We start from the raw sequence: 17,765 nt of genomic DNA on the forward strand, positions 1-17,765 counted from the left end.
GGGAAAAGGGAGGGAGGGAAAATGAGAAACCCAACTGCATGAACACTGTCAGGATTGTGAGCAATGGGTACAGCTCAGGAGGAGCAGAGGCAAGGAGGACCTTGGAACACGTCATCCTCCGAGCTCTTAGAAACCTGTGTCATTCTCAATGTTAATAATGACAACAAGAAAATCGATATTGAGAAACTATGTCAGAGCAGAAAAAAAAGGGAGAGAGACATTTGACATTTGAACTTTAAATGCAAGAAAAAGGTGGCTGCTACAAAGCCCAACCCAAGAGGTCTTTACACTCTTCATGTCTCTACCAAGTCACTGACATCCCGCTCAAGAGGCAAAGCATATTCCTGGAAGCTACTCCTCAGCAAGAGGCAGAGTGTGGTCAAGGCTCAGGAGGATATAAGGGGAACTGAGAGAAAAGCCTCCCTGGCTACAACATTCAAAGGAGCATTAAAGAGAATCGTGGCAGCTAAATATACCACGTGCTGGAAAAATAACCAGAATTTATAAAGAGTATCAAAGAAATGAGAAGGATGAACATCACAAGCATAGGCCATTTAAGAGGAAGTTTGTGAGTACAGGAGTCATAAACTCATAAACAAGTATTAAATTAATTCTTATTTTAAGAATTACCTTTGAATGGCTGAGCCACAGAATTCACATGCCTGAAAGTAACCATAAATCCTCAAACCTTTGTGTTTATTCTAAAACACAGTGCAGTATTTCACTGCAAGGGGCTTTAGGTCAGTCATGTATGTAAGAAATAAATAGCCCAATTTAACTCCCATAAAGGTAGCAGAGTGATATATCACAGACGTTGAACATAGTCAACTGGCCAGGAGAATTTGGAAATATCGAAACCAAGATTGTATTAAGAAAAGAAAACATTTGGTATCTGGTAGGAAAAACATAATTTAGACAAGAATTGAAATGTTCCAGCAATATTTAAGAAGGTGTCAATAGAATTGAGTGAGGCTGTAGACATCTGCCTGAGCTTTGTGTTCTACTGAGAAAAGCAGTAATTCCACACCGGAAGGTGGGAGGCCCCATGGTCAGGATAAACTCCAGGTAAGGGCGTGGGTGGGAAACAAAACACAGCTCAAGAGGCCTTTTGTGTGGGAACATCTGCAGCAAATCTCATGTGGTGCATCCATCACAATGAGACTGACCACATTCAGTGGGCTTCACTGCCTGGAAGAACCATGAATGTGATTTCGGGAATCACTCTGGGTTACTTTACTTGGGCCTGTATTTTCACAGAATGCATGCCTTCTAGGTACTTCCTGCATATTTCACCCATAGGAATACAATTATGGTAGCAATTTATGAATAATTGAAGTTGAATCAAAGTGCAAGTCTCAAGAGCTTATGAGACAAGTTGGGACCTGGAGTGGTTTATTTTTATTGCAAAATCAGGAAAACATTTCAAAATATATTAATTATTTTGTTTCAGGCTCAGACTTCTCCAGTCTCCGTCATTTTGCTTTTGCTTTCTTTGCCTGCCTTGACAATTTCTTTATAAACCAAATGAACTTAGTGTGAGGCTGTTCAAAACACACTTTTAAAAAACTGTATCAGATAATTCAAAATAACTGAATGTACAAAAGTGAAGAGCTGTCAGATCATTCTATGAAAGGAATAGGGCAAAAGAAAAGAACTACTTGAAAGTGGTTCTGTTAAAGAGATCTATGACATACTGTTGCATGAAAAAAGCAAACTGCCAACTGTATGTACAGTCTGATCTCATTTAAAAAGAGATAGAAAGATAGATAGATCACATGTGTACGAGGTTTAAAGTATAAAAGATACACCAAAATTATTTTATATTAACAATACATATGTACAGGTGGTATATTTGAGGCTGATTCTTGTTTCCTCATTTTACTTGTTTGCCTTTTCCTAATTTTCTGCAATTACCATGTAAGAAAATAATACCAAACATATTTAAAAATAAAGCGACTCATTTTCATATAAATGCCCCTGGCATGGTTCAGGATGTCAGAATGGGTGACTCAGAAGGGTACCATTGGATGTGACTGCTGTATTTTGGGATTTTTTTTTTCTTTTCATGAGTCATGGCAGTTGACTCAGAGTGAAATAGGGCAGAAGGAGCAGGGAGGCATTTGGCTGGTGGAGCTCATCACTTTAGGCTCTTTCCTCACCCTACCCAGATCCTCAAGGCTGAACCCAAATCATTTAAAAGACTCCTACTGGCCCGAGTCTTTCATCAGCTTGGTTTGTTTTGTGCAGAATCTGCTGTGCAGCCAGGCCTCGCCCCACCTCGGCCTGATCTGTCTTGACCCCCCTCTCCCAGCTGGGCCTAATCAGTTCCTGCCCGTTATTAGATAACCTCCACCTAGCCTTGACACCTCCATCTCTCAGGTCATGTCTCGTGTCTTCCTGGCTGGTTTGGCCATGTTCTAACTAGACGTTGCACCTGATATTCTGCTCTTTCTGAAGATTTCTGGAGCCCTCTTTCATGTGGCAAAGGATTGAAGGGATGCAGCTCCTGGCCTGGCTGACCTGTTTCAACAGCTCGCTCAAGCAAATAGTCAGCACAGGATAGTAGAAGTCTCAGCTGTAATGAGATTTCTCAGCAGGCTGATGGAGCTGCCATGGTGATGAGGACAGCACTGGTGGGGAATACCAGGAAGCTTCACGGGTGGGTAGTGGTTCCTGGGGAAATGTGTCCATGGGACCGAAGCTCCAGCTACTGGGTCAGGCTTACAGGACAATCGCCAATCTTGAGGCAAGAGTCAAACGAGAGAAGGACAGAGCCCTGGTACTCATCACGGAGCCGGTGAACTAAGCAGGTGAGTGGATGAAGGTCTCAGAATGGGGACGGATGCTAAGAACGTGGGCTATAGGTGAGCTCAAGCTCAGGACCCCCACTCTCAGAATGCAGATACTACAAGAAGCAAGTTGCAACTCTAAAACCATTTCAAGAGCTTAGGAATTTAGTACCTAGTCTCAGGGGAGAAATAAGGCAGATAGTTTTGGCTCAGGAGCTGGGAGAGAGCAAAGAGCAATCCCAGGGAGAGGCTTAGATAATGTGCAGGGAACCCACACTGAGACCCCAGGAAAAATTAAAAGTGGACCCAAATCAGAGAATTCTGAATGACAGTTATTGAACCGTATGAATTCATTAAGTACCCAAGTTTAAGTACCCAAGTAACATAAATATATATTTCTTGTAAAAATTCTAAATTATTACAGATAAGATTAAAGTCCTCTTTTGATGCCGTTCCAACCTGGTCCACTCCCCACCCCTCTTCAGTGATATCACAGCTATCATCCTTTCTGACTTTGTATGAATTTATATAAAGATTTTTTAGGCTAAAATTATCCCAAAGATCTTTCCAAATTCTTAACAATTCAAAAGTGAAAAAAAGAAGTCAGCTCTTTGCCCCCATGTTGAATGGCCTTTTAAGAGGCTGTCTTACCAAAGTTGTCCCTAGAAAGCAAGCTTGTCCTCCAAGCCACGTGTGCTGTGCTGAATCGCCAAAGGCATCTTCAGAGATAAGCAGAGGCTCAAAGATAATGACAAACCATATATTTGAAAGTATTTACTATTGATTTTAAAAACGATTCAAGCAGAAACTATTAGAAAAGCCAGAACTTTGTTGAACTCCCTGCATTTGTTTTATAGTTTGATATTCTTATTTGGGAGGGCAATATTATTTCAGTGCTTAGAGTCTTGGAGATACAAATCTGCATACATGAAACAGGTCACTGGTATTATAATGTGATGTCATTGATCCACATACCCCTCCTTTTTGCACATGTGCACCACCCCCAACCAAACTAACTTGAGAATTTCTTGCTATAAATTTTGTCCATTTAGTTTAAAGATTGGGTTTTTATAAAATGCAAATACTTGCTAAGATGAGTTATATGATGAAGCATTGTCCCCCACAGAAAGTGGGAAGGGAGCCATGAGGATGCTGAGAAAGAAGCAGAGGAGAAAAGGAATGAGCCCAGAGCCAGAGATGAGAGCCCCAAAGACAAACGTGGCTCTTTTTCATGATTTGCCTATGACCAATTCTGCATCTTCAGAATGAGCTTTATATTTCCTGCAATTTCTTTTGAAAAAGAAATGCCCAAATAATTCCTTTGGCTCCCCTGTGGCTTTGAACAACTGATCTCAAAATAATTTTACTTCACAAGGAAGTAAAACACATGATAGTAAGCAAGCAGTGAACAATTTCTTGCTGTATGCAGAGAGTGTTATCAGAATTTCCTATTTTAGAACCCATACACGAAGATACACATTTATGTATATATAAAAGCTAAGACTTGAGAATGGGGATATTTTAAGGAAAGAACAATGGGGAATTGGAGAAAATACTGAAATTCAGCATTTTCTTATTTAACTTCTTAGTAAGAACCAAGGTTTGTGGGAGTAAAGGCATAGCACATTTTTTTCTTCTTTTTTATTCCAAGATTAATTTAACGTGTATCAATTCATTACCTGTTTACATGTTTGTGTATAACTTGAGAGAGACTTAAGTTTCTCTGTGAATTTGTTTCTTCAAGTTAAGAAATTACAGCATATCTTTGTCAAATGCAATAAATATTAATAGTCATTGTGCCAGCAAGGAGCCTTAAGTGCAAAATATCATTATGAAACTCAGAAAGGACATCCAACTGTAAAAAACATTGAGGGTTATTTTGGGCCAAGTATAAATCCTTCAAGGGTATTCAGGAAACATTACTTTACTTGTAGAATTACCAGCAGTAGCTATCAGATAAAATCTTGGGCTTCTGTGAAGAAAACCGATTCTCGGGGCGCCTGGGTGGCTCAGTTGGTTAAGCGACTGCCTTCGGCTCTGGTCATGATCCTGGAGTCCTGGGATCGAGTCCCTCATCAGGCTCCCTGCTCAGCAGGAAGTCTGCTCTCCCTCTGACCCTCCCCCCTCTCATGCTCTCTCTCTATCCCATTCTCTCTCAAATAAATAAATAAAATCTTTAAAAAAAAAAAAAAGAAAACCGATTCTCTCAAACTCTTATCTTTATTTTAAAATCGAAGTATGGAAGGTATGAAGGAGTATATTTCCACATGTGTTCAAGTGATCCAAATTTTAAACACACAAAAGTATACATTTATTAGTTATTCAACAATAGACTCCCCTGTCTTATTTCTCAAAGCTCTTTTCCGCATATGGTTTTAAACTCTAATACACCTATGAATGTTCTTTCCATAAATCAGTATGCCCCTGTATACACTCTTCAACTCAATAGTTGTCTCATCCATCTAAACAAAGTCCTCTGGTCCCTTAAGAATTAAATATGATTAAGAGTAACTACTCACAGCACTCTTATAAAGATTGAGATTAAATAATATGAAGAATTTAATGCAAACCCTTGAACTAACATCCTAATATAAACTCGTGAACCCTTGAATATGGCAATGTTGGGTTTTGCCCTATAATGAACTGCCTCACTCTTTTTTTAAGCTTATATTTAAATTCCAGTTAGTTAACATACAGTGTCATGTTAATTTCATGTGTATAATATAGTGATTCTACAGTTCTCTACATTACTCTGTGCTCATCATAACTGTACTTTTAACCCCCCTCACCCATTTCACCCATCCCCCCACCCACCTCCCCTCTGGTAACCATCACTTTGTTCTCTATAGTTAAGAGTCTGTTTCTTGGTTCATCTCTCTGTCTCTTTTTTCCCCATTTGCTCATTTGTTTTGTTTCTTAAATTCCACACATGAGTGAAATCATATGGTATTTGTCTTTCTCTGACTGATTTCGCTTAGCATAATACTCTCTAACTCCATCCATGTCATTGCAAATGGCAAGATTTCATTCTTTTTTATAGCCAAGTAAAATTCCATTTTATATATTTCTTCTTTACCCATTCATCATTCGATGGACACCTGGGCACCATAATTTGGCTATTGTAGACAATGCTGCTATAAACACTGGGGCGCATGTATCCCTTTGAATTATTGTTTTTGTATTCTTTGGGTAAATACCTAGTAGTGTGAATCCAGGATTATAGGGTAGTTCTATTTTTAACTTTTGGGGAAACTCCATACTGTTTTCCACAGTGGGTGCACCAGTCTGCATTCCCACAAACAGTGCAAGAGGGCTCCCCTTTCTCCACATCCTTGCCAACACCTGTTGTTTCCAGTGTTGTTAATTTTAGCCATTCTGACAGGTGTGAGGTGGTATCTCATTATAGTTTTGATTTGCGTTTCCCTGATAATGAATGATGTTGGAGCATCTTTTCATGTGTCTTTTAGCCATCTGTATGTCTTCTTTGGAAAAATGTCTATTCATGTCTTCTACCCATTTTTTAATTGGAACTGCCTCAACTCTTAGTGACTTAAAATAACCACCGATTATTTAGCTCATAATGGTGAGGATTGGTCATTTGGACTGAGCTCTACTGTGCCATTACGTTGATCTGTGCAGTCTTGACTAATCTCTACTGGGGGGGTCCCTCTTGCATCTGCAACTGGCTTCCAGGTCATATAGCAGTCATAGCATTCCAAGACCAGCAATTGGAAGCTTGCCAAGCCTCTCAAGGCCAGGCTCAGAACTCACATGATATTGGTTCTGCCATATTCAATTGGCCAAAGCAAGTCACAAGTCAGCCCACGTTTTACCTCTTGATGGGAGGAGGTGGGAAGGATTATGGCCACTTTTGCACCCCACCACAGTCTTCAATTTTCATTTTTTCTCTTCCTTTTGTTATACTCTAGCAAGGCATATATATATGTATATTCTTCTCAAATTGGTGGATTAATTTGAATTTATTAATTTGAAACCATGCACTTCCGGGACATACTTTTTGCTTTCTCTTCCTATATTTCTCCTTTTTTTCTTGAGATATATTTACATAACACTTTGGCATTATAAAGTTCATCTACCAAATGGGTCACTTTATGTAATGCTCACAGCAATCACTGAGGTAGACAAAAGAAGTATTTTAATTTCCATTCAATAGTAAGGGAATGAATGGTAACTCAAATAGGTTAAGTTGGGTATTTGAGCTGACTTGACTAGGCTTCTGAGAGCCAATTGTTAAATTTTTAGGAGTTTTGGGAGTCAGCTGTTAAGCACAGTCATTATTAAAAATTAAATTTTATAAATTTACAATTAAATAAACTATATTAAAAATAAAAGTAATAGATACTCAAAACACATCACTGTCTAATTGTTTTACCATTATCTTGAGGTTATTTACATCTGTTGTATCTGAATAATGGAATTACCATACAATGATGTGCTACTTACTACGAATGTCTTTCCAACTCTGCATCCAGCAATCTTATATTGGTAGCTTGAAATTGGCTATGATGAGAGTATTTATACCATAAAAATCAATATTTATTTATTACTGTGTGGATTGCCTACACTTTGAAAAGTGATGAAGAAAATGCTAATAAAGCATGTTAAATTTAAAAATGTGTTATATCGGGGTGCCTGGGTAGCTCAGTTGGTTAAGTATCATGACCTGAGCCAAAACCAAGGGGTCTGATGCTTAACCAACTTTATTAACACACCATCGTATGGTAATCCTAATAAGGATGAGAAAAATACATGACAGGAGATGGAAAATTTAATCTGAGGAAAGGGTGCCTAAGAAGAAAATGGACGATGTAACTGTCAGAAGGGAAAAATTTATATATATATATTTTTTTTTTCATTCTGCTATTATTACTGAGCTTCTAATAAAGAATTTCCTGGATATAGGAAATATGAGCTATAGCAGTTGATATTGTCTTGCCAAGAGTTAGCTAATTTGGGGTAAGTTATCATAATAACAAATGATGTGGAAAATAATAAGCAATATTCACTGCAATTAATTAAGGAAAGCATGTATTCTGTTTCTTTCCTAACATCCTTAATTTAAGTTACAGGAAGAAAAAAAAGCATTTAGTCAAGCATGACTTACTCTGCATCACTGCTTTTCTGCCTCCAGTGATGTCTAAAACAGTGTCTATCCTTTGTGAGTGCTCAGTGCTTGGTGACTAAGTAAGCCCAGGGCTTCCCTGAGGCAGCATCTTAAGCAATTCACGGTACAACAAAATTAAATTCTTTCTCTTTTCAAAATATGATTTGTTTTTTGACACAAAGAAATGCAAGCATCTGGAGGGTGCTCTGGATGGGGGTCCGGGGACCTAGGTCCCTGGTGTCTGGCCCTTTAAAGAGCATCTGGTCTTGAGGGGCCTGGGTGCAGCTGAGTCAGAAGCTTCCAGAGGCACTGAACCAGTGAGGAGACAGTATAGCCCTAGCGCACTGGGCTTCCATGCGCCATATCTAGCTTGTTTCATCGTCACTGGCCTTGCCTTGCTCAAACCTCTTTCCAGCCCTATTTCTGTCTCCTGGCAGAAGGCTCTGGCTTCAGCTCTCTCAGCAATCCCTTCACCACTTTGCATGTGGTTGGTATCCGATTTTCCATTCTTGCCCTGTGTCAGAATGACTTTCTAATTCCTTCTATGTTTGACTTCTTTGTTTCAGGCCTGCTAAGCTCCTCAGATCCCATAGTCCACCTTAGCTCCTTCCTCCTTCCACTGTCCATATTCCCCCCAGCAGTGGTCTGGTGGTGGGCTTTTCTAAGGGCTCAATGCCCGTCTATTTAATAATCTATGCTAGAATTTTGCCAGGTATTGACCTCAAGTTCATTGATCTGTATTTCCAAATCCATGCTTCAAAACCTAACTTTTTAGAACTAGTGGCAACATTTTCCTATTTCAGGCATCTCAACTTTACACTAGGAACCCCCAAACTTACCTACAGAGACCCTGTGATCATACCTCCAAGAATCTTGGGTATATATAACAATGACATATAGTTAATTATCTCTCAATAAATCTTGGGGTGTGGAGAATATGATTTGTGTATACCTGTAGCTTTAAACACCTTCCAAGTAGCAAATTATTTTCAGTGATTACCTTCCTGAAGCTGGTCTTTTGTGTCCTCTGAACTACATTGACTTTATGAGTCCCAGTTTGAACACCATTTGCATCACAGAGAAATAAAAAGAGAGTTCCAAAGTTCTGTCTTTTCTCTTTCATCTGTTAATATCATACCATCTGCCCCAAGCCTTGACCATGTCTTTTTTTTATTGTTCTTGCCCTGAACTTAGCTTAAAAAAAAGGTCACTGGAAACCCTTTTAGAAAGATTGTTAACATTTCCACAAGATTCAGCATATCCTGCCCTGGAGCCTTGCTGATATTATTCTCCTAGATTTATGTCGCTCTCACATATTGATCCTTGAAATTTTTAGATCGCTTTTATCTGTTCATCGAAATACACCCTGGGTAAAGGAAGTGGCAGGAGGCACAAAGGAGGATCTGCTTTGGCTTTGACTGGTCCCAGAGTTCCCCTCTTGGACATTATAAACAGGATTATAATGTTCTCCAAGGTGGGTATCATTTTCATTTAACTGAAAGTTTTGTTGCAGGTTCATGATACATGTATATTAGAAGTTGCTCTTTTTTTTAAATGATTTTATTTATTTATTTATTTATTTATTTATTTATTTATTTATTTGACAGAGAGAAACAGCGAGAGAGGGAACACAAGCAGGGGGAGTGGGAGAGGGAGAAGCAGGCTTCCCACGGAGCAGGGAGCCCGATGCAGGGCTCGATCCCAGGACCCTGGGACCATGACCTGAGCCGAAGGCAGACACTTAACGACTGAGCCACCCAGGCGCCCCTAGAAGTTGTTCTTGTTGCTGTCTCAATCTTTTGTGATACTATATTGCTAATAGTAACAGATTTAGCGGATGTTCTTCATTGAATTTCAAGAGCCTGTCAGGAGCTGGCTGGACAGTTGTGGACTCCGTGAGCCTGTCAGGAGCTGGCTGGACAGTTGTGGACTCCGTTGCAGTCATAGCTGCCCCTGTATGCGAATCATCAGTCTTTCCTCTTCTCCATCTAACTGGACATAGTGTGGGAAACTTCACCATCCCACTTTGGTTGTCTTCCTTTTCCTCTCTCCTTCTCTTTTCACCTCAATGCCGTCCAAACTATCACCCTTCACAATCACAGATTTCCACATGTTTATACCTGCCCCTTAGGTCCTCTCTGCTTCAGCTGAGCCGGCCATGCCCTTCCATTGTTTGATTTTGGCCTCAGGTGGCACTCTGTCATATTAGGTGATAATTATAAAATCATCTTTACCTCCTAGTGCTGATATTTCAAACCCTTGTTCTCCATTCTCCATGATCATACATAACCCTAGCCATGATGATAAATGCCCTATATACTGGTTTTATGACTCCTTCTTTCAGCACTTCACTTATTTGTGAAACATAAGGAATGGCATGGAGGACATTAGGAGAAGGAAGGGAAAAATGAAGGGTTGGGGGAAATCAGAAGGGGAGATGAACCATGAGAGACTATGGACTCCGGGAAACAAACTGAGGGTTCTAGAGGGGAGGGGGGTGGGGGGATGGGTTAGCCCGGTGATGGGTATTAAAGAGGGCACGTATTGAACGGAGCACTGGGTGTTATACTCAAATGATGAATCATGGAACACTACATCAAAAACTAATGATGCAATGTATGGTGATTAACATGACATAATAAACAAAATTATAAAAATAAAAAAGAATAACATTATATTTCTAAAAACCTAAATATTAATTACAGCCATACCCAAACCACCATTTTTGTTAAACATACTTTAGCATACTGATGAATGCTATCAAGCAATTGTGTTTCACAGATCAACTCATTTCTCTGCTCAGTCTATTTTGTGGCTAATGTTCTCTGACACAGATCCTAGCACATAGTAGTGCTCAAAAATGTCTATTGAATATAATAGGTTGGTAAGTTTACATTTCTGCACAAACAAATACACGAAGAAAGCTCTGTCAGGATTTAATCAGAGTAACCATATGGGGATATGAGTAAGGACCAGAGTAAGTCTTATGAGGATAGATGGACATTAAGAGAGCTCATAATTCCAATCTTCAAAATCTTCTGCACCCAAGACTTTTCTCCTCCATTTTTTAAATTTTATTTATTTATTTATTTATTTATTTATTTGACAGAGAGAGAGACAGGAGAGAGGGAACACAAGTAGGGGAGAGGGAGAAGCAGGCTTCCCGCTGAGCATGGAGCCCGATGTGGGGCTTGATCCCAGGACCCTGAGATCATGACCTGAGCTGAAGGCAGCCGCTTAACTGACTGAGCCACCCAGGTGCCCCCCTCTCCTCCATTTTATAATCAGAACCTTGGTCTTAAAATAGGTACCCATTTATAATTTTAAATAGACATGTGATTTGGAGGTGTGGCCTGGGAAAATTATATCCTTATATAGAGATCATTCATCTATCCTCTCCTTGTGAAGGTTGGAGCATGCCTACATTAATGTGAAATTAACCATGAATATCTTTCCCAAATTTTACTATGGAAAATATCTTTGCCAACTAATGAGCATCTTCTTCCCTTCAATAACATACCTATTTATCAGATATGATGATTGCTATATTTTATTAATGTCCTAATAAGGAGTTTGTCACAAGAGAGATTAGCTATTTCAATGTAATATAGGGCTAATTTAGAGGGAAATCAGAGGGTATTCTGTTGTCTTCCAAACACTAGTAAGTGAAGTCCACTTATGCACCCTCCCATGAGCCCTTGGGATGTGCTGATGTTCTATTATCAAGTTAAAGAGACTTAGGCTGTTATTGGGCCTTTTACAAAAGAAGCGACTATATTCAAAGCAAAATCACTTGTCAGATAATGTCATATCTAGTGTCTTTTCTGGGGAAGAAGTGAGAAATAGCAATGAACTCAATAAGCCCACAGTCCCCTAACAATTCCAAATGTATGCATTTCAAAGACACCTATGTTGGAGACATGCCATTTTTAGCCCACTTACAGGAAGGAGTCCATTTCCCTGCCCTTGGCCATCAGTTTGTCTCTTTAGTGAAAGGCCATGGTAAATGGCAGGGGATTTCAGAGGCTTCATTATCTCATCAGTTTTGGTGTCATTATTATCAGAGAGATAGATAAGATACTCCTGGGGAATATATCCAGACAGTATGCATAGTGGTAAGCCTCTAAGCTCTGGAAAACGACCGCCTATGTTTAAATCACAGACCAGCTGCTGAGTAGATAGGCAGTCCTGAACAAGTCCCTTAACTCTGAGCTTCACTTTCCTCAGTTGTAAAAGTGGTAACAATAATTGTATATATCTCATAAGATTATTGAAAGGATTAAATGAACTAACAGTCCTACAGTGCTTTACAGAAGTGCCTGGAAGAGCCAGTGTGTCATAAACATCAGGCATTATTAGTATCAAAAACACCCCACAGAGAGGGCACACCACTGGGACATGTACTGCCACAGCTTGTGATAAGAGCTCACTCTTCCACCAAACTCAGAGATAGGCTCCGGGTCATTCTGATAGAGCCCTAAACATAGGGCTTCATCCAGCCCCTGCCATCTGACCCCGAGGAACCCTCCATTTCCAGGCATGGGCAGCTAGAAATAGTGCTCACTCGAGAGCACACCCTAAACATGCATTAGGAAAATAGTCAGCAGAAGGATTTGTGGTGGCTTTCACGCTGTGGGAGGCGAGCTGCCTGACAGAAATAGAGAAGGCAGGCTCCATTTGGCAGGCTGGGAGACGCAGAACTCCTGTTTCAGGGGGAGATCCGGGTGCAGACGTTTAAACTTCAACAGCAATCATGTAAAATGCCTCCCTTGGATAAGACTGTGACTGGTCTTCCACAGAGGTTTTGTCTGTAAAACGATCCCCTGCACTTTACATCCTCCATCCCATGTCCTTACATGAAGCTGATTTTAAATCAGTTGTGATAAAGAGGGCACCAGGCTTTATACCCAGAGCCTTAAACAAGTCAAGACAGGAGACTTAGACACTATCCAGAAGATCTGAGAAGCACAGATGGGTAAAATATATTCATCAGCTGAAGTTCTCTTAGCATTTTCTTCACATCTGTAATAGGGCTATGCATGAGTGATGGAGAATTCATGCGATTTTTTTTTTAAGAACAAAATGTTAATAGGTGAGGAAGATACATAGGCAAATGATTACAATAAATTATAATAAAAACAGGATAGGTTTGGTGTTAGACTAATTTTCAAGTAGATACAAGCATAAAGAGAAAAAGATTAAATGCACTTCCCAGAATTATGTAACTGGTTAGTGCTAGGGTTGAGTCTAGAAGTAAGTGTCCCTGGCTTCCAGTCAAGCATCCGTGCCTCAACAGCACCTAATAATAATTTGATACCTTGGATTTACATTTACGCTATCTTGTGCTGCAAACACAAATTGCTCTCACATAAATGATCTCACTGCTCGTGAAACAACTGTGCTTTTTCTGGTTTGGTTTGCTGGGTTGTGGGTATCTGCACACAATCTCCATGTAACTGCTTTAGTGAGGCATGCACATTGACCATCAGTGATAAGGAGAAGTGGTAGGATAATCATGAGTGTATGGAGGGGCGCCTGGGTGGCTCAGTCAGTTGAGCTTCTGCCTTCGGGTCAGGTCATGATCTCAGGGTCCTGTGATTGAGCCCCGTGTCAGGCTCCCTGCTCAGTGGGGAGTCTTCTTCTCCCTCTCGCTCTCCCTCTGCTTCTCTCCCCACTCATGCTCTCTCTCTCCCTCTCAAATAAATAAGTAAATACATAAAATCTTTAAAAAAAAAGAATGTATGGAAGGAGAAATGATAAATTTTAGCAATGGCCAATAGAATACAATTTTTGCCACCTAAGGGTTTTTCAAAGTTATTTGTATTCCTGGTGTAAATTCTTCATACAGAAGTATGAAGAAATGAGCGAATGCTCAGGGAAGGGCCCCATAGTTCAGCAATATCAGGGACAGTGACACCGAAAAAGAATGTTATAATGTTTCATCTTAAATGATGAAAGGAATGTTTACCTTTAGCACTGAATTTTTCAGATGTGATAACACACTTTCAAAATGCCAATATTAACTTACACAGAAGCAAGGGATAATTAGTGGGGGGAAAAATCAATACGCTGCTTGCCTGTGCTACTCCATAGTGAGTATTGGTTCTAAAATCAAAGTTTTTTCTATGGAGGAGTTGTCAGGGGAAAAGTTAGAATTAGAATAGCTGTTGGAGGACTGAGCAAGAGAAAGAAATGTCATGCAGGTAGATTCAAAATATTTAAACAGAGTTCAAGTTAGGGAGCCTTCAGCGTTGCTTTTCCACAGAAATTTAAAAAAAAAATCTTAAGAGAAGTTCTCATGTCCATTTTACTACAACATGGGAAGTAAATCAATGAATTGAGTGTTGTGAAAACAACAATCAGACATGTGAAGAAAGTCATCTTAGGGGAAGGACACGTTGGAAAGCTCATGTACGGAGAATAATTTATGATTTGCTGGTCCCTGGTGAAGATGCATTCTACCTGTGAAAATTGATTTACGCACTGATAAAAATACTGTTTCTCTTCTCTGGGACCACAAACAGCTACCATTTTGTTTATTCCTCTTCTCACAGCACTAATGATTTTGACGGGGTAGATATTACATACCAAATGGAACATAATGCACCAAATATAATCATCACTCAAAACAAACAAATACTACCTTCACATTGTGGTTTGGGAGAAACCACAAAACAGCATGTCATTAAATATTCAGCATATGTCCTCACTTCTCTTTGTCAGGAACTGAGTACTCTTTTGGAGTGTACTCAAAGTGTAAAGTCACTGTGTTTTCCCTAGTAACACACCTGTGCTCTAAATAGAGCTGGCTTCTATTTAAGTCATATCCTGCTATAAATTCTTTGTTTCTTTGAGTTGTTATAGTGCATTGCTACTGCAAGCAAACGATACCAAGTCCAAGAAGGTTTGAAATGATGCCTTAACTCTTTTTGGTCAAGTCAGTAATCCATATTGCTCAACATTTTAACCGGTAAAAGCTAAATTGGCAAATATTCTCACATTTCCTTTTTGAGACCAATGCTTTGGATTCTGTGAACTCAGAACTCTATTTCTGGAGTCAGAAAACTGGATCCTAGTTGCAGGTTAGCTGCTAACTAGCTGTGACACACTGGTCAGGTCACTAAATTCACTGCCACTCAGTTTCCTAACCCGTAAAGTAGGGTGTTTTATGAAATGCTCCCTAACATCTTTCCTACTTCCAAATTCCTGCTCAGTTCATGAAATTGTAGTAGAACACATTCGCGCAGCCTTTCTGTGACTACACAAACAATAATCAAATATTGATCAGTTAGAGGTATTTGCAGGTCTTGTAGTAGAACATGTAAATTGACAAGTAAACCATGATTTAGGTCTGGATCAAAAATATTTTGAGGCCTCTATCAGTGTCAGGGGAAAATAAATTTGCACTAGATTCAAAGACTATATTAATGCTAAATCACTCAGTCATGATTTGATTTGAGTTGTTGAATTCCATCTGGTCCTGTGGAGGTTTTCTAGTGAAGAGTCTGTAAAGGACAAATTTCTGGTAATTAACATCAGCAAAATTATTGTGCATATGTGAAAACTGCTTGTCTAACATTTCTCAGGACTTTTCTCCAAATTCCCTCTGTTAGAGCTAGTGGGGGAAGAGACAGGTTTGGAGACTGGGGTCTTGAAAATCAGCAAGAAAGAGGGACTGGTGATGGCAAGAGGGCCACTTTTCCCTAGACCTGTTACAACATGTAATAGAAACAATGTGCTATTTCTCGTGCTTATTGAATAAAGGTCTCTAGTCGGTTTTTTTTTTAAGCAATGAACTTTATTTTTTAGAGCAGTTTTAGGTTCACAGAAAAATTGAGTGAAAAGTACAGAAATTTCCCATCTACCTGCTGCCCCCACATAACCATACACAACCTCTTCCAACTGCAAGCATCCCACACCCAAGTAGTATATTTGTTACATTTGATGAACATATATTGACACATCATTATCACCCAAAGTCCACAGTTTACACTAGAGCTTATTCTTGATATTATAAGTCTATGGGTTTTGATAAATGTGTAATGAAACATATCCATCATTATAGTATCATACAGAATAATTTCACTAGAAAGCCCTTGGACTCTGACTATTCATCCTTCCCTCCTCACAAATTCTTGACAACCACTAATTTTTGTTTATTTGTTTGTTTGTTTTGTTTGTATTTATTTATATGTCAGAGAGAGAGCGAGCAAGAATAAGCAGGAGCGGCAGGCAAAGGGAGGAGCAGGCTCCCCGCTGAGGAAGGAAACCGACATGGGGCTCGATCCCAGGACCCTGAGATCATGACCTGAGCCAAAGGCAGATGCTTAACCAACTGAGCCACCCAGGTATCCCAACCACTAATGTTTTTACTGGCTCCATAGTTTTGCCTTTTCCAGAATGTCACAAAGTTGAAATCATACAGTATATAGACTTTTCAGATTGGCTTCTTCACTTAGTCATATGCAATTAAGTTTCCTCTATGTCTTTTTATAGCTTGATAGCTCATTGATTCTTAGAGCTGAATGATATTCCATTGTCTGGATGTACTATGGTTTATTTATTTGTTCACCTATTGAAGAATATGTTGGTTGCTTCCACGTTTTAATAATTATGGATAAAGCTGCATGTGCAGATATTTATATGAATATAAGATCTCAATTCATTTGGGTAAACACCAAGGAATTCAGTTGCTGGATCTTATGGTAAGAGTATGTTCCATGACTATACCATTTTACAACCTCACCAGCAGTATATGAGAGTCCCTGTTGCTCCACATCCTCACCATCATTTATGTTGTCAGTATTTTGGATTTTGGTCATTGTAATAAATGTGCAATGGTATCTTGTTATTTTAATTTATAATTCTCTAATGACATGATATTGAACATCTTTTCATATGCTTAATTACCATCTCTATATCTTCTTTGGTGAGGTGTTTGTTCGAGTCTTTTGATCATTTTTTAGTTAGATTGTTCATCTTTTTATTATTGAGTTTTTTGTTTTGTTTTGTTTTCTAATTTTATTTTATCAGTCACCATACATCACATCATTAGTTTTTGATGTAGTGATCCATGATTCATTGTTTGCATATAACACCCAGTGCTCCATGCAATACGTGGACCACTTAATACCCATTGCTGGGCTAACACGTCCCCCGACCCTTCTTCCTTCTAAAACCCTCAGTTTGTTTCTCAGAGTCCATAGACTCTCATGGTTAGTCTCCACCCCCGCCCCCCGATTCTGCCCCCTTCATTTTTCCCTTCCTGCTGTCTTCTTTTTTTTTTTTAACATACAATGTATTATTTGTTTCAGAGGTACAGGTCTGTGATTCAACAGTCTTAACACAATTCACAGTGCTCACCATAGCACATACCCTCCCCAATGTCCATCACCCAGCCACCCCATCCCTCCCACCTCCCACCACCCCAGCAACCCTCACTTTGTTTCCTGAGATTACAGTTTGTCTCCCTCTCTGGTTTCATCTTGTTTCATTTTTCCCTCCCTTCCCCTATGATCCTCTGTCTTATTTCTCAAATTCCTCACATCAGTGAGATCATATGATACTTGTCTTTCTCTGATTGACTTATTTTGCTTAGCATAATACACTCTAGTTCCATCCACGTCATTGCAAATGGCAAGATTTCTTTTTTTGATGGCTGCATAATATCCCATTGTATATATATACACCACATCTTCTTTATCCATTCATCTGTTGATGGACATCTTGGCTCTTTCCATAGTTTGGCTATTGTGGACATTGCTGCTATAAACTTTGGGGTGCATGTACCCCCTCAGATCACTACATTTGTATCTTTGGGGAAAATACCCAGTGGTGCAATCGCTGGGTGG

This window comes from Zalophus californianus, chromosome 7, assembly GCF_009762305.2.
Source record: "Zalophus californianus isolate mZalCal1 chromosome 7, mZalCal1.pri.v2, whole genome shotgun sequence".
Lineage (NCBI taxonomy): Eukaryota > Metazoa > Chordata > Mammalia > Carnivora > Otariidae > Zalophus > Zalophus californianus.